General features: G+C 41.5%; 1 pseudogene; it reads right to left on the bottom strand.

Moving 5' to 3' along the window:
* Window positions 1-10459: 10459 nt before the first annotated feature.
* The window catches only part of LOC127430496 (uncharacterized), a 28838-nt pseudogene continuing 16906 nt past the window's right edge, over window positions 10460-22391 (bottom strand).

Genomic DNA, 22391 nt, shown 5'->3' with positions numbered 1-22391 from the left:
GTGAAAGCGAGAAGCATTTAATAATATATATTGCATTACATACATTATGTTATGTTGTGCCCGTGTGCAAAACCATCTGTCAGGAAGTGCTAATTGTGTTTTTAAACAGGTTTTTTTTTTTTTTTTTTTTTTAACTGGTCATGATAGTAGGTAATGTCTGAATGTTTTTAATTACTTAATTTCACAGTGACCAATTACATACAACAGAAAACAACTAACATAGTCTGGATGGGTGAATGTCACCTGCCAAGAACGTTTCCAGTCATATTTTACATGAAAATCATTCAAAAGAAAGAAATAAGAAATTACATTTTGCATAAAAATTTTGTATTATTATTATTTATTTATTTTTATTTTTTTTGCACTGTGACTGTATTTTCATGACAATTAAACAGAAGCTGCTTCTTTGTAGCCAAGACTTTATGTCTATTCAGAAACTGATTTTCAAAAACAAACCTACACAGAAGCCAAGCCAGATTTGTTAGGAAATGTTTCTGATGGATTCTTTCTGTGACCATTTTGAGTATTGCTTATTCATCAGTTTATACAACAATATGTGATAAAACTTTGAACTAATATGTTATCTGTTGTTTTTAGGGGTGTGTCTGGTAGATCCATGTGTGACACAAATCTAATTTTGTTACCGTTATGAATCTCATTTAACACTAATGCATCTGAGATTGTTTCTCTTTCACAGTGTTGGTGCAATATGAGAACGTGCTCTCTTATAAGGTCATGGAGTGTGGTGCTGTAATCACATTTTAGATACATTGAAGAGCACTGAAATGTTTTCTTGAGAAAAAGTGAGAGATAAAATATGAGCTTCCGTGGGATGAGACTGCCCCTAAAGAACAAACACAGTACTGCAATAGACACAAGGCAGAGAAGACAGTGGGCAAAATGATGACAATTTGGTTTGAAGACATACATAAATACAGATCTATGCGATTCAGTAACATTTGCTTCATGTGTGGTAATTTTTTTTTTTTTTTAAAGGCTTCCTGAAGGGGTTTAAACTTGTTTATAGTGAGTCCTGACATGGAACACTCTTAAATTGACCTTACACATAAAGACATAAAGGAAAAGTATATTTTACTGTTGGGTCATACATCCCAATCGATATACTGTAGACTGAAATAAATGATGCAATGAATAGAACAGATATTTTATACGCAGACTGATTATTGACACATGGACAAAACAACCCTACAGAGGTGGGGAAAAAATAAAGTGAATAAATAAAGTAAAACATAATAATAATAATAATAACTATTATTATTATTATTATATAAATTATTATTTGTCTAAAAACAAGTTTATGTACAGTCTCAATAAATTATTTTGTTATTTTATTATCAATTACTTTTGTGTAACTTCCTTCATTTTTTCTTTTTTTTTTTCCACAAAATGTTTTTCGATCACCATCAGATACAAAAACCTGTATTGTCATGTCAAATATTTCTTATGAATATTGACAAATTTTAGCATTCACACTGATGAATGATTGAATTGATATTTCAGGATGATTTCAAAATAATTTATATTTCCATCTTTTGAATTGTCACTGTTGACAAATCAACCGTATATTTTGCATATTGCTGTAACAAACTCTGTAGTGTTTGTTTTGGACTTTTGTTTTGGCATGTCCCTTATTTTGAAATTCTTGTATAGTGCTCTTGTTTTCTCCGTGTTTCCTATAATTGCTCCCAGGTGTGTCTTGTTAATTAGTCTTGTTAACTTTGTTTAGTCTTGTGTATATAATGCCCTCATGTTTCTTGTGTCTTTGTCAGTTCTTATCGTTTGATGGATGTGTGTAGTGTGAGTTTTCAGTTCTAGTTTTTTTTTTTTTTCTTTTTTTGTTTCATCTATGTCTTGTTTTAAGTTATATTATAATTATTTATGAAACTGCATTTGGATCTACACCCTTGCTCTCCGAGACTCCATTACATTACAGAAGAACTGACCAACAATGGATCCAGCAGTAGAGCTCCTTTGCCTCGCCCCATAGAGGAAAATATGTCTGACTTTTGTGAGCTGTCCAATCTGCTGAACTGGGACGAGGTAGCGCTAAAGGACATATTTAGGCATGGACTTGAAGAGCCCACCTGATCTGATATGCCAGGTGGCAGAGTGGGATGGTCTCTGGCATAATTTACTGACATTGCTATGTACTTAGAAGGATCAGATCTTACAGTGGGTGAGATGCCTGAGTCGATGCTTGAGTCGATGCCTGTGATCTCCAAGAAGAGGAAAAAAATAGGGAGAAATGCTGTAGTAATCTTGGAGCCGCCAGAGGCTCCTGCAGCTCCCTATTCTCCAGAAGTGGCCTTTACTCACTCTGCAGCCACTCACCCAGAGGTGGCGGAGGTCCCAGTCACAGCGGTGGTCTCAACCTCGGTGGTCCTAGTTCCGGTGGTGCCAGTGGTCTCAACCCTGTTGGTCCCTGCTCCAGTGGTCTCAACCTTGGTGGTCCCTGCTCTGAAGGTTCTGGTGGTCTCAAACTCAGTGGTCTCAGCTTTGGAGGTCTCAGCTTTGGTGGTCTCAACATTGATGGTCCCCACCTCGGGGGGTCCAGCTGACCACACCCTCTACATCGGCAGTTACTCTTATGCTCTCAGCGTCCATGCCTTCCACAGACCCCGAGCCAGCATCCACAGCCATTTCACCCCCTGAGCCTCCGCCTGCTGCGGCCTCGCCCCCTGTGCCTCCTGCTGCTCCGTCTCCTGGGTCTCCTTGTACTTTTCTCCCTAATACCTTGAACTCTGAATTCTCTGAACCTTCTGCATCCCTTAGTTCTTTTAACTCTGAATCCTCTGAGCCCTCAGAGTCCCCAGCTGCCCTGACCTATGGGCCCTCTGAATCTCCTGTTGCCTGGACCCTGCCAACCTCTCCTGGACATCCACATGGTCCACCCTGTTCATTTAAACTAAATGAAAATCTAATTAAAATAATGTGGTCAAAAAAATTTAATATTATTTATCTGCCCAAATTCAAATATTTTACCCTCTCCAAATTCTCTTTTGCAGTGACTTAAAAATCACTCTATGACAACAGGTGGAAATTACTAAAATAAATTAGATCATGAATAAAATTGTAGATATAATAATTGAAAATTGAACCATGACCTTTAGAAAATTGAACACAAATCTTAATTTTTTTCATTTCATAACAGTTCATTTGATGTTCCACTTTATTTTCAGAGTTTGCACATTAACTTTATTACCACTTGCTGCTGGAATTTGCAAACTGCAAATGCAGGTACTGATTTTAGACTAAGCTGAAAACAGGCGTGCTTCTGAAAAGTCTTAGCACACTGACCAATTTCTCAGGACGATAGCAAATTGCGCTCTGCGCACAATCTGGATACGGTAGCAGAATACGGTTATCAGTCCTGTTTAAGAGTATTACAGATATGATGACACACAGTTCCATTATAAACAAGTGTGACAATCGCATTATATAACAGAAGTGACTCCCTTACATTTTCAGGACTCACACCTGTAGATATATGTGAGATGAGCCCATCGCATGAATAGGAAAGCTTGTCTTCAGTTATTCGTTCATACAGACAGTATTTGAGCCACTACTGAGCTGTTGTATGAACAGGATGATTCAAGAGTCACACCTGTAAGTAAATAAAGTTGTCAGTCATACACACTGACTGTATGACACATAGCGTAATATATATTTGTATTTTGCCAATGTTTCCTGCTTTAAAGGGCTCATGATGAAAACTGATGCCCATCTGTAAAAGAACTTAAGGCTTGCAATGAAATAAGTAGAATATATCCTGGTGTGTCATCCTTCAGTTTCATTCTGTTTGTACTGATGCATCAAGAATAAATGATGAGAGCTGTTTTGTGCACTGCGGTCTCAGAAACTTGGCTTGTTACAAGTTTTTTGTGGTGCTTGGAGAAGTTTACAGAGAAATCAAAGGAAAAGGCTTTAGATGGCTGAGAGTTGCTTGCATTTGGTTGGAAGGGGGAGTAGAAAGAGGGAGCAATATCTGTCTCTGCCATCATTGTTTGTGCCTGACAAACACCACATGCATGAGCATAACACTAGACCCTTATGTAAGTGTTGAGTGTTGGGAGAGGAGCCATTGGGTGGAAAATAGAGTCTGTTCATAGCTGTTTCCTTTGAGAAACAAACATGTCTTCCTGAAGGGGGCATTTACCGCCCTTACTAGCCGGATTGTTTCTTTTGCAATCTGGTCTCATAGAATCGCATTACTTTACCTATATTTTTGCTAAATTATTTTTACATACCTTGTAAGTTTCATGGCAGTTTCCTGGTGAAATGAACACTAGAGGCGCTACAACACCAATGACTTTATTTGCTTTTAAAGACATCACAAGCAAAAAACCAGATTATCAGTTCATAAGCATTTACTTTTCACCCGGTTTCTCACACAATGCTACATTAAACACTTTTGCTGTAGTGCACGAATTGTAAGGCGATACATTTTAACATTTGCATTACATAACCAACTATTTACAAGCTTGTTCGGATAAGATCAAGTTGCATGGTAGATCATAGAGCATTACACTTGTGAATGCAAACGAGTCCAAAAGAGCATGTGTGTCAACACGTGAGCTGAAACAGAAGCACAACAATATGACATAGTTGTATTTCACACATTTCACTTAGAAACTGCCGCAATATGTGTCATTAACCACGTCTTATAATAATAATAAAAAAATATATAGCCACAGTCACATAATTTGATTTTTTTATTTTTATTTTATTTTTTATTTTTTTATTGGAAACACATATGTAAATGAAAAAGTAAGTCTATTAATTTCAAAGACTGGTACCTGAGATACAAATAGATCTAGAAAATGATTAAATAAAATGCTCTATACTGAATCACAAACAACTGTGATTGGTCCATCTTTTTTTCCAACAAATAATGGTGTAGTGTGAAAGAACTACTATAAGGAAGCCATTTGTTGGTTGATTTTCTCGTAAACTAAACTCTGAAAACAAACAATGTTCGTTTTAGTTACAATGTTCCCTTCGGACGGCTGTTGAAGGGCCCCCCTTCCACGCTGGCCCCCAGTGTGGCTGCACACCCTGCACTCCCTGTTGTAACACCACTGGTTAGTGTACTTGTTAACCAAGCTGATAAATATGTCAGTGAAGAGATGAAATATGAGACAAGTGATTTTTGAAGAAAACGCAGAAAAATCAATGTAAAGATCACTTGTAAGCAGAATATTTTTATTGGCCATCATAAAAAAAAAAAGCTGTCGTTTTGACAAATTATGCAAAGCAATATTATTTAATTGTGTGAATTTAGTATACATAAAATGTTATCTATGAAATAAGCCTCAGAAAGACAAAGAAGGCTGCCATTTTATTTAAAAAATACCCAAGTCCACAGTGCTAAAAGTGCCCAAAGTTGAAGAAACATCTGTTTATTTTAGCAATTCTGTTTGGTGGTGCTAGTGCCGCAGAAAAAACTCCCTTCAGCTTTAATAGTTTCTGTAGAACTACTGTTTGTTAACTCGTAGTGTAGCTAACTATGCCGTATGCCCACCTATCTTTTTAGGATTTTGCATATGCCCACCTAAAATAAGTGATGATACTTATGGCCGTCAGTACAACGAGTAGGCTTTTGACCCAGAACGTTTTCAATCTAATAACACGATGCAGCAGCACCATTGAGTGAACTATTATTATTAGTAATATTATTATTATTTTATAAAGTGTAAAGAGATTTTCTCTAAACATGCATGGAGCAGCGGGAGGTGGGAGCGCAACTGATAGCACAGGCAAGACAGACAGTCCAACAAAGCTGTTCCACCAATCAGAATGTTCATTTCTGAAGCAACTGGATATTTGCTAACGAATCATATTTTCCATTTCAGTAAGGGGTGGGACATTTCCAGTGTCTATTGCTGATTTTATATATATATATATATATATATTATACACTACCAATACTGTTTAAAAAGCATCCCAGGGTGATACCTCAAGAAGTTGGTTGAGAAAATGTCAAGACTACATGTCTGCAAATTCTAGGCAAAGGGTGACTACTTTGAAGATGATAAAATATAACACAGTTTTGATTTATTTTGGATTTTGTTTAGTCACAACATAATTCACATAGTTCCATTTACGTTATTTCATAGTTTTGATGACTTTATTATTATTCTAAAATGTGAAACAAATTCCAGCCCATTTTGGAGGCATCTGTCATGACCACGACGCGGCTGGAGAACATTTCTAGAGGAACACCTGCCCGTAGAAATGAGAGGTCGGTCCAAGGGCTGAAAAGACAGGTGACAGACCGGTGTGATGACCACGCAATGTGTCCCGTGGCGCCAAGATCAGCCAGTCGCCGAGATAGTTGAGAATGCGGATGCCCAATTCCCTTAGCAGGGCAAGGGCTGCCTCTGCGACCTTCATGAAGACACGAGGGGACAAGGACAGGCCGAAGGGGAGGACCTTGTACTGGTATGCCTGGTCCTCAAAGGCAAACCACAGGAAGGGTCTGTGTCGAGGTAGGACCGAGACGTGGAAGTACGCGTCCTTCAGGTCTACCACCGCGAACCAATCTAGATGTCGGACGCTCGCTAGAATGCATTTTTGTGTCAGCATCTTGAATGGGAGTCTGTGTAAATCCTGGTTCAGTACACGCAGGTCCAGGATTGGTCGCAACCCACCACCTTTCTTTGGTACGATGAAGTAAAGGCTGTAGAACCCTTTCCTCATCTCGGCTGGAGGGACAGGCTCTATCACGCCCTTGCACAGGAGGGTCGCGATCTTCGCACGCAAAGTAGCGCCATTCTCGCCCTTCACCAAGGTAATGCGGACACCGCTGAAGTTGAACTCGCGCTGAGACGAGCCGCCGGTCTCGTGCGAGAGCCTGATCGGGCAAACAAGCGTGCTGGGGAATGGAAGGTCCGTGGGGGGATACCCGGCGGAGGTGGTCCCACTGATGTCCCTAAATCGCCCCCAGTGCTAACCAACACAGCCTCAAACCCATAAGTAGAAGGACCGGTGCGGGGAGCCGCTGGGGTGGCTTGCTTTCTTACGAAAGCAAGCCGCAACCGCAACGATGCCATGGTCATGTTCTCGCAATGACTTATCCACGAACGATGTCTCCGCATGGGCAGTGCCCAGAAATGTAAGACAGTGATCATGGCCATCAGATAATGACCGCAACCAGGAATAACACACAAACGGAAAGGCGTCTTTAAAAAGACGTTCAGTGTGTGCCGCTCTTTCAGATATAATATACTCTTTTAGAATATACTCTTTTAAATATTCTGCCAAAGCGCCCAGGGGCGTTCTCTGCAAACTACAGATGCAGAGGGAGAGAAGCCACTGAAATGCGGCATAAAATTCAGCAGAGAGAGGTGAATGAAGTCGCCGGATGAATTCAGCTCAATGAATGAACCGCTCGGCTCCGAAGAGAAAATCTGAATGAGTAGTTGCATACCAGCTCCTTTTATACCCGTATGTCCGGGGGAGTGGCATGCAAATTCCACTCGCCAATTCTCATTGGACTTTTTTCAAAAAAGCAGAGGTGTTTGGGGCTCCCAAGAGTGACCCCTAGTGTCACTACATCGACACAATGTCGAGTGAGTGACAGATAGGGAACAAAATACTTTTAGATAAAAAGGCAAGCATGAGCAGCCATTTAATTAGTATTTAGTCAATTACTGTTTTAATGACCAATACTGGTGTATTTGTGACCGTGAGATCCGCGTACACGGCCGGTGCGAGACTCTCTAGCGAATGAACGAGTACAATATAAAATAGTTAAATATGATGATCAAATGTTAAACCAAATTTAATAATAATAATTAAGATTGGAACATTAATATATCCTTGGAAACTTTTATAATTGGAGTCAGTTAAATAAACGTGGATCATAAAACGAATAAAATAGTTATTTAATTGGAACAAAATAACTTAAACTGAATGCGCATGATAAGACAGAACGCACAGGTGATCTTCAGCCACGCCATTGGATGCCGTCCTTGGGCTAGTGGGTGGCCCCTTATATATATATATATATATATATATAACTCAGCAAAAAAGAAATGTCCCTTTTTCAGGACACTGTATTTTAAAGATAATTTTGTAAAAATCCAAATAACTTTACAGATCTTTATTGTAAAGGGTTTAAACAATGTTTTCCATGCTTGTTCAATGAACCATAAACAATTAATGAACATGCACCTGTGGAACGGTCGTTAAGACACTAACAGCTTACAGAAGGTAGGCAATTAAGGTCACTGTTATAAAAACTTAGGACACTAAAGAGACCTTTCTTTTAGTGTTTTTCAGAGTCAGTAGAAAGATGCCTAGGGTCCCTGCTCATCTTCATGGAGGCATAAGGACTGCAGATGTGGCCAATAAACTGCAATGTCCATACTGTGAGATGCCTAAGACAGTGCTACAGGGAGACAGGAAGGACAGCTGATCATTCTCGCAGTGGCAGACCACACGTAACAACATCTGCACAGGATCGGTACATCCGAATATCACACCTGCGGGACAGGTACAGGATGGCAACAACAACTGCCCGAGTTACACCAGGAATGCACAATCCCTCCATCAGTACTCAGACTGTCCACAATAGGCTGAGAGAGGCTGGACTGAGGGCTTGTAGGCCTGTTGTAAGGCAGGTCCTTACCAGACATCAATGGCAACAACGTCACCTATGGGCACAAACTCACCTTCACTGGACCAGACAGGACTGGCAACCAGGGGTGATGGTCAGACTCGCGTTTGTTCATCAAAGGAATAAGCGTTACACCGAGGCCTGTACTCTAGAGCAGGATCAATTTGGAGGTGGAGGGTCCATCATGGTTTGGGGCGGTGTGTCACAGCATCATCGGACTGAGCTTGTTGTCATTGCAGGCAATCTCAAAGCTGTGCGTTACAGGGAAGACATGTATGAATGGGGTAAGCATTCATACAATGCTTGTTTGTGGGACAGGACTTTTATTTGCACTCTTTGTATGATGGACTTTAATAATCGAAGCTCATATAATCGAATAATAGGTCCCATCTTTGTCAGCATGATGTGTGGTATAGCTGAAGGTGGATCCGGGGTAGAGGCTGAAGACCCCTCATGGTGTACCAAGCTCCATAGCACCTACCAGTCCTCCGCTTGAGCCTGGATGAACGCCTGGAACTGCTGCTCCTGTTTCATATGTAGCTCAAGCAGAGACTGATGTTGGGCTTGTTGGATGCTGGCAAGGGTATTGAATACTTCGGCCAGCGTCGAGGACTCCATTACGGCATTTTCTTCCTCCTAATCCCTGGCACCACTGTGATAAGTCTTTTGCTCTCTTTGTGAAGGAGGAAGTGAGAGCACTTTTCAGTGTCACAAAACAGGGTTTGCTTTTCAGCAACCAAAGCACACACACAACTCAGCTGCATGCATCTCTCTGTCTCTCCTCCGGCGGTCTGGATTGCCCTTTTATCCCTCTCCAGCTCTCACTAAAACACAAAACAGCTGTTAGAGATAATTTCCCCACAGGTGTCAATCCTTACCGCTCTTCCCCTCCCGGCCTCACTCTCCACCGATGTCACTCAGCCACGCCCACATCACCAGAGGTAGCTTCCTAAAAATAAAGAAAACTAACCACATAGACAAGGTAAAATATGATTTTTTTCTATATTTCTATAACAAATTTTCTAGAATTTTGGCTCCAGCTTGTGTTTACACAGAAGGCTCCTCTGCAATTATGCCAGGAATATCTCTGGATCAAAGCCCAGTGTGAATGAGGTTTTAAATTGAGAGACCAAGGGACAGGGAGTAAGCAGTGCTGCCCAAGAATGCACACATTAGCTTTCGAGGGGGTGTACTGTTGCATTCAGGAGGTCTGTGGCAAATTATAACACTAGAGAATATGGATTGTAAAAAAGATAAAATGCAGAGACTCACATTTCCACTGTAAGTACTTTGCATTTTACACATAAAAATTAGCAAAGGATTTTCATGTAAGCTACGTTTCTCACTTCTCACAACAGCAAGAATTTGTTCTGAAATACAATTTTGTGAAACTCAGAACCCAGTGAATTTAAGGTCATTTTTATTTGTAAGTATAGCGCTATTCACAATACACATTGCTTTAAAGTATCTTTATAATTTATTATTGTAAATTATGCAGTAACAGATCATGGTGCTGTGATGTCTAAAAAGTCCTCATTGTGTGGTTTAAATAAAAAAAACGATTGAAAATCATGTCTTGAAAAATATTGTCCACTCATAGCATTACCACATGCATACAAGCACTGTTCTATTTGAAGACAGTAAATGAAAAGAAAATAAGGCCCATTTTCTGTGTTATTGACTGTAACTAATAACCAGTCTTTTTATTTTATTTTTTTATTTTTTATTAAAGACACAAAGAAAAATAGTTAGAATAGCTTATATTTGCTGGAAAGATATCAGAAATGTATTTTCATGGATATGGTAACACAGTATATACTACATTCCAGTGTGTCCACCTTGATGCTCAACCATAGCTGGAAGAACTTTAAACAGTCTACTTATGTACTTGTTGCATTCCGTTTCTATAAGTTTTTCAAACCAGAATTTATAAATGGGAGCAATTAAGTCAGACATAGTAGTTGGCTTTGTTTCTTTCCAAATAAAGTCCCTCAGAGCATGCCAAACCATCGCAATGGGATTCATTATCAGGGGATTCTGCTGGAGTCTTAACCCAGTTTATACCCTCTGCAGCAATAACTCTGCTTGCAGTGGTGTGCTTTGGGTCATTGTTCTGGAAGAAACGGTGGTGGTCTCTGAAGTTTTCCATAATGTATGGAGCGGCAGTTTCTTTTATAATAGCATCTTCAAAGAAAGTCCTGTCGATTATCCCTTCAAAGATTACAATAGGTCCTGGTCCCAGTCTGGATGTTGCCACCCAAGCATGAACTTTTAGTGGGTGTTTCGGCTTTGGTTTGGAAACATATCTCCCACTCTTACAAAATGACATGGTGGAAAAGTGACCAAAGGTACCGTGGTTCCCTTTCTGTCACTCACTCAATGTTGTGTCGATGTAGTGACACTAGGGGTTACACTTGGGAGCCCCAAACACCTCTGCTTTTTTGAAAAAAGGGCAATGGGAATTGGTGAGTGGAATTTGCATGCCACTCCCCCGGACATACGGGTATAAAAGGAGCTGATATGCAACCATTCATTCAGATTTTCTCTTCGGAGCCGAGCGGTTCTATGCATTGAAGCTGAATTCATCCGCGAGTTCATTCACCTCATCTGCTGGATTTTATGGCGCATTTCAGCGGCTTCTACCCCTCTGCACCCGTGGAGTGCAGAGAATGCTCCTGGGCGCTTCGGCAGAATAACAAAAGAGTATATTCTAAAAAAAAAAGAGTTTATTTTCATTCTAAATGAGCGGCACACACGGAACATCTTTTTAAAGATGTCTTTCCGTTTGTGTGTTATTCCTGGTTGCGGTTGTTATCTCTCCACTTCTGAATGGCCACGATCGCTGTCTTACGTGTCTGGGCGCTGCCCACACGGAGACATTGTTCGTGGATTGGTCTTGTCCTCATTGCAAGAACATGACCATGGCAACGTTGCGGTCGCAGCTTGCATTCGTAAGAAAGCTACGGGTATGAGGCTGTGCTGGTTAGCACGGCCTCATACCTTTGGGGACATCAATGGGACCACCTCTGCCGGGTATTCCCCCACAGACCTCCCATTCCCCAGCACACTCGCTTGCCCTGGTTGGGCGCTCAGACGAGACCGACGGCTCATCTCAGGGCGAGTTCGACCTCTTGTTTGGAGCCCGGGAAGAAGATGAGTTATTGAGCGCAGCATCGGAGAGCGGGCTTGTCCATTCGGACGCAGAGGCTTCGACTGGGCTTCCTGCTTTGGGAATGGCTTTCCTTCCTGCAGAAGAGGCTGGATGGGCGGCTGTCCCCCTCCACCTTGAAGGTGTATGTAGTCGCTATTTCGGCTCATCATGATGCAGTAGATGGTAAGTACTTGGGGAAGCACAACTTGATCATCAGGTTCCTGAGAGGTGCTAGGAGGTTGAATCCCTCCAGACTGCGCCTCGTCCCCTCGTGGGACCTCTCTGTAGTCCTTCAGGGTCTACAGGGAGCTCCCTTTGAGCCCTTGGAGTCAGCTGAGTTTAAGGCACTCTCTTTGAAGACTGCCCTCCTAACTGCACTCACTTCCATCAAGAGGGTAGGGGAACTGCAGGCGTTCTCTGTCAGTGAATCATGCCTGGAGTTCGGTCCGGGTTACTCTCACGTGATCCTGAGACCCCGACCGGGCTATGTGCCCAAGGTTCCCACGACCCCTTTTAGGGATCAGGTGGTGAACCTGCAAGCACTGCCCCAAGAGGAGGCAGACCCAGCCTTGGCATTGCTGTGTCCAGTGCGAGCTTTACGCATCTATTTGGATCGCACACAGAGCTTTAGAAGCTCCGAGCAGCTCTTTGTCTGCTTTGGTGGACAGCGGAAAGGAAGCGCTGTCTCCAAACAGAGAATCGCCCACTGGATCATTGATGCCATCACGATGGCATATCAGGCTCAGGACATGCCACCCCCTGCGGGGTTACGAGCCCACTCTACCAGGAGTGTGGCGGCCTCCTGGGCCCTGGCCAGTAGCACCTCTTTGGCAGACATCTGCAGAGCAGCGGGCTGGGCAACACCCAACACCTTTGCGAGGTTCTACATTCTCCGGGTTGAGCCGGTCTCGTCCCGTGTATTGGCAGGCACGAGCAGGTAAGTTTCAGGACAGCAGGCCGGGTGTACCACTTGCGCATAGTGCCTTTCCCCTCCCTTGAGGTGAAGATGTGCGCTCTTGACTCCCAGTCATGTTCACAGACTGTGATCCCTGGATGACTTTCCTCCTTAGCTCTCTAGCAGTAGAGTTTGTGGAGGAACTCGCTGTGGGCCCAGTACGTACGCTAATGAGACCCTGTACTGAGGTAGGTGCTCCACATGTGCTGGTTCCCCGAAGGCGACCCCATATGATATCTTCCGCTAAATCGTTTCCCCGTCGGTGAACTGTGTCTTCCTGGGGCAGAGGCCCCTCTGCCCCTGGTCGCCATGCTTTGTAGAAACACCTCCCCCTTCGGGTAGGACCTACCATGGGACCTCTCCACATGACATACTTCCAAAAAGACTCGGTAAGACCATGTGACATATTCCACTCAACATACACCCCCCTCTTTTTGGGCAGGGTGTGGTCTCTGCGGTGTCTTCCCCTTGGGAGGGACACCCCCGATGTAGACACTTATGGCTCCCAGTTGGTTAACAAATTCCACTCTTTTTGGGGAGAAAAGAGAGGAAAACAGGCCTCGGCTGGGCTAGCCTGTCCCTATTGTTGGGCAGTCGACTTGTTCCTGAAGGAACGTTGACGCTCATAAGGGCGTTGGGGGAGGTTACACGATGGCCTGGTGCGCTGGCTATGAGGCACACAGTGGTCTGCCCATCTCGCACTGCCAGTTCACGTAAGTTCAGCTAGTTGTGGCATTTTGTATAGGGACCCCTAGTGTCATTACATCGACACAACGTCAAGTGAGTGACAGATAGGGAATGTTACGGTTACTTTCGTAACCTCCGTTCTCTGATGGAGGGAACAAGACATTGTGTCCCTCTTGCCACAATGCTGAACTACCTGCTGAAATGGCCAGGACCTGGTCTCGGCTCCTCAGCACAAAACCTCAATGAGTTTTGCATACCAGCTCCTTTTATACCCGTATGTCCGGGGGAGTGGCATGCAAATTCCACTTGCCAATTCCCATTGGCCTTTTTTATTAAATCAGAGGATGTGTTTGGGGCTCCCAAGAGTGACCCCTAGTGTCATTACATCAACACAACGTCTTGTTCTCTCCATCAGGGACCGGAGGTTACGAAAGTAACCATGATGTTTCTTCAGTGAAAATAACGTCATGAAACATTTCCTTCTCGTCGATCCATTTCTGGGTTTGTTGGAGACATATCTCTTTGTTTATGTTTCTGATCATGGGACAATGTTTGATTTTCCTGTACTTTCAACCTAGTCTTTGCCTGATCCTTCGAATGGACTGATGTCCACTCCATTGTCACGCCAGAACTGTTTTTTCAACTTACTGCCAGTTCATCATTACAGCTGGTCATGTTGTCTATGGTTACGATAATGTCACTAAAATCAAGGACAGAAGATTGAATAAATATTTTGCACTTAAGGCACAACCAACATATGCCATTTTGGCAACACACTTATTAGCGTAATATTGTATGAAGTGGGTAACTTATTTAATTTACAAGGTTTATGTATGCTAGATGTCTGTTCTTTGTAATGTCTTCTAATGGTAATGGAATTTAGATGGTGGTGTATTTCTCGAGTGGATCTTCCAGCATACCACATCTTCCTGATGTTGTTTGGGAATGCAGTTTGTTGATCTTGATAATTTTTAAATACCTTTACAAGTGGATGATCTGTATTTATCCATACAGGTGTCAAGTGATCATTGGGGGAGGGGACAATCAGTGAGAATGTGTTGTAGATAGGCCTATAGCAGACACGAATTAAGAATATTAACTAACCCCTTTAATCCCATTCAATCACCTGTTACAATTGTGACCAAATGGTGCAAATAGTCACATGACCAGACCCATTTAATTACACTGTGCTCCTCTAAAGAAGTGTGCGTTCCATTCAGAAGTGATCATTCCTATGCCCTATTCCATTTGAAGACTTTACCATCCACTCTGAGCTTTGAAAAGCTAAAAGTTATGGGGCGAGATGCAGGACCGGATTTGCGGGGTTGAAAATATTAGAGCACCCTCAATTGAATACGTAAGCTTGATAATACTGTATATTGGCAAAGCATATTTCCTTGAATCCTGGCGAACACACGCAAAAAAAATCCCTGCATCAAAACTAATAAACATGTATGATCTTACAGATCAGTGTGTCCTAATTTGCAGGCACAGCATTCTACTTTAATGCCTTCATTGTACAGTTGATCATTTGATTGGTAAATATTTCCGCTCTTGCATAGAGAATTTCATAGTGGAATTATCTCACTTAATTGACTGCCTGTTGCTTTCGATATGTGCTTCGGGATAAAGTGGCACATAACTGCTGGTCAGTTTCCCAAAGCCAAATCCACACCTTAACAATAAGTGAAACTTAAAAAACGGACTCTAGATTAGTGGTTGTGTATAACATCTTCCGACATCGCTTGCTGCATTAATGCACAGAGAAAAAAGCCATAAATGTTTGTACATTAGAAAACAAACTTTTCTTAAACAAAGGCAGTGTAATTCTTTAATTAAATAATTTGATTTGTTTTGGGATCATTAAACAGGATTTCATCTAACACACACACACACACACACACATACACACACACATATATATATATGTACACTACCGGTCAAAAGTTTTGAAACACTTGACTGAAATGTTTCTCATGATCTTAAAAATCTTTTGATTTGAAGGCGTATGCTTTTATGGTTAAAATTTGTATTGATTTTCCAAAGCAAAGAAAAACAAAACATATATACCATGAATCAACATTAACTCCCACTACTTCCCCTCCCCAATCAAGAATCCCACCCAACCCCAAACGAACATCCCAGTGGTCTTACATAAGTATACACATATACAGAGAATAAAATAATAATAAAAAAAATAATATATACAGGTGCATCTCAATAAATTAGAATGTCGTGGAAAAGTTTATTTCAGTAATTCAACTCAAATTGTGAAACACGTGTATTAAATAAATTAAATGCACACAGACTGAAGTAGTTTAAGTCTTTGGTTCTTTTAATTGTGATGATTTTGGCTCACATTTAACAAAAACCCACCAATTCACTATCTCAAAAAATTAGAATACATCATAAGACCAATAAAAAAAACATTTTTAGTGAATTGTTGGCCTTCTGGAAAGTATGTTCATTTACTGTATATGAACTCAATACTTGGTAGGGGCTCCTTTTGCTTTAATTACTGCCTCAATTCGGCGTGGCATGGAGGTGATCAGTTTGTGGCACTGCTGAGGTGGTATGGAAGCCCAGGTTTCTTTGACAGTGGCCTTCAGCTCATCTGCATTTTTTGGTCTCTTGTTTCTCATTTTCCTCTTGACAATACCCCATAGATTCTCTATGGGGTTCAGGTCTGGTGAGTTTGCTGGCCAGTCAAGCACACCAACACCATGGTCATTTAACCAACTTTTGGTGCTTTTGGCAGTGTGGGCAGGTGCCAAATCCTGCTGGAAAATGAAATCAGCATCTTTAAAAAGCTGGTCAGCAGAAGGAAGCATGAAGTGCTCCAAAATTTCTTGGTAAACGGGTGCAGTGACTTTGCTTTTCAAAAAACACAATGGACCAACACCAGCAGATGACATTGCACCCCAAATCATCACAGACTGTGGAAACTTAACACTGGACTTCAAGCAACTTGGGCTATGAGCTTCTCCACCCTTCCTCCAGACTCTAGGACCTTGGTTTCCAAATGAAATACAAAACTTGCTCTCATCTGAAAAGAGGACTTTGGACCACTGGGCAACAGTCCAGTTCTTCTTCTCCTTAGCCCAGGTAAGATGCCTCTGACGTTGTCTGTGGTTCAAGAGTGGCTTAACAAGAGGAATACGACAACTGTAGCCAAATTCCTTGACATGTCTGTGTGTGGTGGCTCTTGATGCCTTGACCCCAGCCTCAGTCCATTCCTTGTGAAGTTCACCCAAATTCTTGAATCGATTTTGCTGGACAATCATAAGGCTGCGGTTCTCTCAGTTGGTTGTGCATCTTTTTCTTCCACACTTTTTCCTTCCACTCAACTTTCTGTTAACATGCTTGGATACAGCACTCTGTGAACAGCCAGCTTCTTTGGCAATGAATGTTTGTGGCTTACCCTCCTTGTGAAGGGTGTCAATGATTGTCTTCTGGACAACTGTCAGATCAGCAGTCTTCCCCATGATTGTGTAGCCTAGTGAACCAAACTGAGAGACCATTTTGAAGGCTCAGGAAACCTTTGCAGGTGTTTTGAGTTGATTAGCTGATTGGCATGTCAAAATATTCTAATTTTTTGAGATAGTGAATTGGTGGGTTTTTGTTAAATGTGAGCCAAAATCATCACAATTAAAAGAAACAAAGACTTAAACTACTTCAGTCTGTGTGCATTGGATTTATTTAATACACGAGTTTCACAATTTGAGTTGAATTACTGAAATAAATGAACTTTTCCACGACATTCTAATTTATTGAGATGCACCTGTATATATATACACATACACACATATACACACACACATATATATATATATATATATATATATATATATATACATACATACACATACAATAAACTTACAGCTCTAAACTATACCTCTCTCTCCACAGACCCACTCTGAGAGCCCCCCAAAAACATCAAATATCTACCCCATTTCCCAATAAAAGAATCCCATATCCCCAGCCTTCTACACATTACCTCTTCGAAGGCTGCCACCCTTCCCATCTCCTCGCACCACTACCGAATTGAGGGTGCTCCCACCGACTTCCAACCCCTTAAAACAATCTGCCTGCCTATCATCGTACTGGTGAGGACCCAACTGTTTATGTATTTGTCACCTACGTCGATGACCGCCCCATCACCCAAAACACAGAGTCTGGGGCAAAATGAATGCCCAACACATCACACACACAACACTCTGTACCTTCAACCAAAATTCCTGAATCTCAGCGCACCACCAAAAAACTTGGGCCATGTCTCCATCCTCTGATTGGCATCGCCAGCAGGAGGGTGTGTCTTTAAGACCAAGCCTATACAATTTAGACGGGGTCCAATAGAACTGATGTAAAATCTTGAATTGTATAAGGTGCACCCTTGCATCTCTCAATGCAGTTTTTATGTTTTTTTAAAATCCTAGCCCATTCCCCCTCCTCCAATTCCAGGTTTAAATCTTTCTCCCATAATCTCTTGAGAGTAGTTGAGACTCTGTCCCCAAGACTCTGAATTAATAAGGAGTAATACACTGATGCCTCATGGCCCTTTCCAAAAGCAGAAATCCCCACTCCTAGAGTATCTGCTGCTTTAGGGGGGTGTATGCTACTCCCAAAAATAATACAGAGCAAGTGGCGTAACTGAAGATACCTAAAAAACTGAGATCTGGGGATCCCAATATATTGAACCAAATTTTCAAAGGATCTCATCACACCGCTCTCATAAAGATCACCGAGTGAATTAACCCCCCTCGCAATCCACTCTGACCAACAAAAAGGGGACTTTTTAATGCATAGTTTGTGGTTTAGCCATAGGCTCGAGGCAACATTTAGATAAATATCTGAATTAAACACTCTGGACACTTTTGTCCATACTGAGTGCAAATGTTAAATAACGGGGTGTGATTTAACTTCTCTATTTAGTTTGATGGAAAGGCTTTGCAATGGCAAAATAGGGGCAAGAAGTTCTTGTTCAATGCAGAACCAGGGAGGGGCTCTTTCAGGTGGAAGCGACCAATCAGCCAAATGTCTGAGACCGAATGCATAATAATAAAACAAAATCTTGGGTAGGCCTAGCCCACCTTTGTCAATCGGCATATGTAACTTATTGAAATGTAATCTGGGGCGTTTACCACTCCAAATGAAAGACTTCACTATGCTTTCAAATTGCTTGAAATAAGAGAGGGGGACATCTACTGGGAGAGACTGTAGCAAGTAGTTAAATTTTGGAATACAGTTCATTTTAATAACATTAACCTTCCCAATCATCGATAAATGTAATGAAGCCCACCTGTCTACATCGCTCGAAAACCTTTATATTAAAGGGTCAAAATTAACTGACTAAATCAGTCAAATTTGTTGGGAATAAAATGCCCAAATACTTCATGCCCTGTTTGGGCCACTGGAAGGCTCCTGGCTGGAAGGCCGTTACTGGACAGTACGCGGTCAAAGCCAAAGCTTCGGATTTAGACCAGTTGACTTTGTATCCAGGAGAACTTAGAAAAGGAATGAATAATTCTGTGGAGGCAAAGCATAGATTTAGTAGGGTCAGAGACAAAAAATTAAATATCATCTGCATAAAGCAGAAGCTTATGCACCACGCCTCCCGCCGTCACCCCTGGAAAATCATCCTCCTTTCTTATCACGGCTACTAATGGTTCCAGGGCAAGACAAAACAATAATGGGGAAAGAGGGCAACCCTAACGGGTGCCCCTATCCAAAGTAAAATAATCTGAAATTAATCCATTTGTTTGTACCGCTGCTACAGGGTGTCTATAAAGTAACTTGATCCAACCAATAAACGTACTCCCGAACCCATACATTTCCAAAATCTTAAAAAGATAATCCCATTCTACCATATCAAACGCCTTTTCAGCATCAAGTGAGATGGCAGCGACCGGAGCCTGATCATTCGCCACTAACCACATGATATTGGTGAAACGCCTAATATTATCAGAAGAGCTACGACCCCGAATAAACCCCACCTGATCTTTATGTATAAGAGATGTCATAACTTAATCGGTTAGCCAAAATTTTTACATCTAGCTGGATCAGGGAAATTGGACGGTAACTTTTACACTCGTTTGGATCTTTGTCTTTTTTAAGAATCAGACTGATCCGGGCTTGTGTCATGGTTGGCGTTAGCTTCCCATTCTTTAATGATTCAGAATAGACTTCTAACAAAAGTGGAGCCAGTTCTGTAGCATAAGATCTAAAAAATTCAGCGGCAAAACCATCTGGCCCCGGAGCCTTGCCTGTAGGTAAGGACTTAATTACCTTGTCAAGTTCCTCCAAGGTTAACTCAGAATCAAGAGTTATTTTTTTTTTGCTCATTTGTCAGTTTAGGGAGTTCTAATGGTTCCACAAAGTTTCTAATATCTTCATCAGCAGACGAAGACATGGAACTATAGAGATCAAGATAGAATTATTTAAAGGCATTATTAATATCAATGGCAGAGATAAATATTTCACCACCAGCAGATTTCACTGAAGGAATGGTAGAAAAAGACTCTCTCTGCTTTATATATCTAGCCAAAGCCTTCTTTGTCCCCTGACTCAAAGTATGACTGTCTTGCCCTGATCAAGCAAAACTCCACTTTCCGCGACAAAATAGTATTATATCTGTATTTCAGTCGGGTCAATTCTTTGAGACCATCAGACGACATTCGGCGCTTCAGCTCTGCCTCGACACTTTTAATATTTCCTTCCAACTCCACGAGTTCTCGTGCTTTGGATTTTTTTATGAATGAGGCATACTGTATGATCCGACCCCTAAGAACAGCCTTAAGTGCCTCCCAAGCCACGCCCACAGAATATACTGAGGACCAGCTGGTCTCCATATAGACATTAATTTCAGTCTTTAACATTTGTTGGAAATCAGGATTCTGCAAAAGGGATACATTAAAGCGCCAACTATATGATTTCTTTTTCTCTGTATATGGCAACATCTCTAAGTTCACCAGGGTGTGATCTGAGACTAAAATGTTTCCAATTTAGCAATCCACAACAGATGAAATGAGGGATTCGTCTTTAAAAACTTTTATGGACTGATGAAAAAAATGTATATTCCCTACCAGATGGGTTCAAAAGTCTCCAAATATCTGTAAGACCAAAATTTTTACACATCCTGTGAAGCATCAGTGTTTCTCTAGGGGGTTTACACACTTTTGCTTCACTATGATCAAGGACTGAGTCCATCAAAATATTAAAGTCTCCTCCCGATATTATGTCATGAGGGGTGCCAGCAGCTTGCAACATCCCATCAAGATCTATAAAAAAAGCCCTTAACATCAGGGTTAGGTGCGTAAATATTAGCCAAAATCAACCTTTGCCCCTGAATTTTTCCTAAAACAACAATGACTCTTCCTAATTTATCTTTAATATTTTTGAGACATTTGAATTGTAGATGCTTATTTATCATTGCAATGACTCCCCTGCTCTTACTTGAACCAGCACTAAAGAAAACAGGTCCACCCCATATCTTACCAAATTTTTCAGCTTCCTGCGGGGAAAGATGTGTTTCTTGAAGAAACACAATATCATATTTCTTACATTTAAGAAAATAAATAACCTTCCTTCTTTTTATAGGGTGCCCCAACCCATTCACATTCCACGTGGAGAGAGACAACTTATTCATATTAACATTTGACATATTGATATTATATATATATATATATATATATATATATATATATATATATATATATATATATATAAATTGTGTGTCAAAAACAAGATTACACAGACCACATTTCCCATTAATACAACAATCAAATCCCAAACTTCCCCCCGAACAAAACAAACAGAAAAAAGAAAAATATGCTCATTAACCCTGCGCACGACAGCGCCAACCGGCGTCAATCCCTCAAAACTCAAACAGTCCATGTACGTCTACAAGAACCCCCCGCGACAACTTTGCCATAGGATTATTCAAGTCCATTGTTTCGACAAATTTTGTGAGGCAAAATTACATAACAGAAAATACTTTGTAAACAGACCCCAGCCAACAGGCAGAATAACAGAAAAGACATGTAGATTCATTCACAGAACAGTCTCGAAGGTGTGCTCCTCCACAAAACAAACCCCAGCAAATATAAAGCTGTTCAGCTTCCCCAGACAGACAAACAGTTGTTCAGTGAGCCGGCTGTTATAAGTGCAGCAGATGACGCAATCATTCCACTGTCCCTCAAAAACACTCCACAAAAACAAACTCCAGCCTACAGGAGGCATAAGCACAAAGAACGAACAGATTTATCCACAACTGTCCCGAAGTAGTGTAATTCCACAAAACAAGCTCCAGCTACTAGGCGGAGCCAGGACAAAAAACAAAACCGGCATCCCGGTTCCTCGGATGATCAAGAGCCAAACTAATTTTTTCAAAGCCAAACTAACTCAAAAGTTTCTTGGAGTCATGCCATAAAACAAACTCCAGCCGCTAGGCAGAGCCAACGCAAAAAGAAACAAAAATGGCACCCAGCTTTCTCAGATAATAGAGTTCCTCAACAACGAGGCAGTCCACTAATATAAGAAACATCAAATGGCTTACTCCAATGTATTTATGAAGGAGAGTGCCTGTTTTGGACATGTAAATACTTTGCAACTATTCTTCATTTCTATTCTCAGTTTGGCCGGAAACATCAATGCAAAAGCGATCTTCTGTTGGTGTAAGAGTTTCTTGCATTCACTGAACCGATCGCATTTCTCTCTTGTCGAATTCGCAAAGTCCAGGAACAAGAAAATATTATGGATCTTCCAAGAAAGCTTCCCTTTGCTCCTCGCCTGGCGCAACACAAGATCTTTATCGGATGATCTCAGAAATTTGGCCAGAATCGATCGGGGCCTGTCTCCCTCAGCAGATCTGCGAGCCAGGACTCTGTAAGCTCGCTCGATTTCCAGTTTATGGCCTGTTATGTCGAGCAGACTCGGGAAGACCTCATCCAGGAATTTCA

The sequence above is a fragment of the Myxocyprinus asiaticus genome, chromosome 40 (assembly GCF_019703515.2).
Source record: "Myxocyprinus asiaticus isolate MX2 ecotype Aquarium Trade chromosome 40, UBuf_Myxa_2, whole genome shotgun sequence".
NCBI classification, from domain to species: domain Eukaryota; kingdom Metazoa; phylum Chordata; class Actinopteri; order Cypriniformes; family Catostomidae; genus Myxocyprinus; species Myxocyprinus asiaticus.
This window is presented reverse-complemented; position numbering and strand designations above follow the sequence as displayed.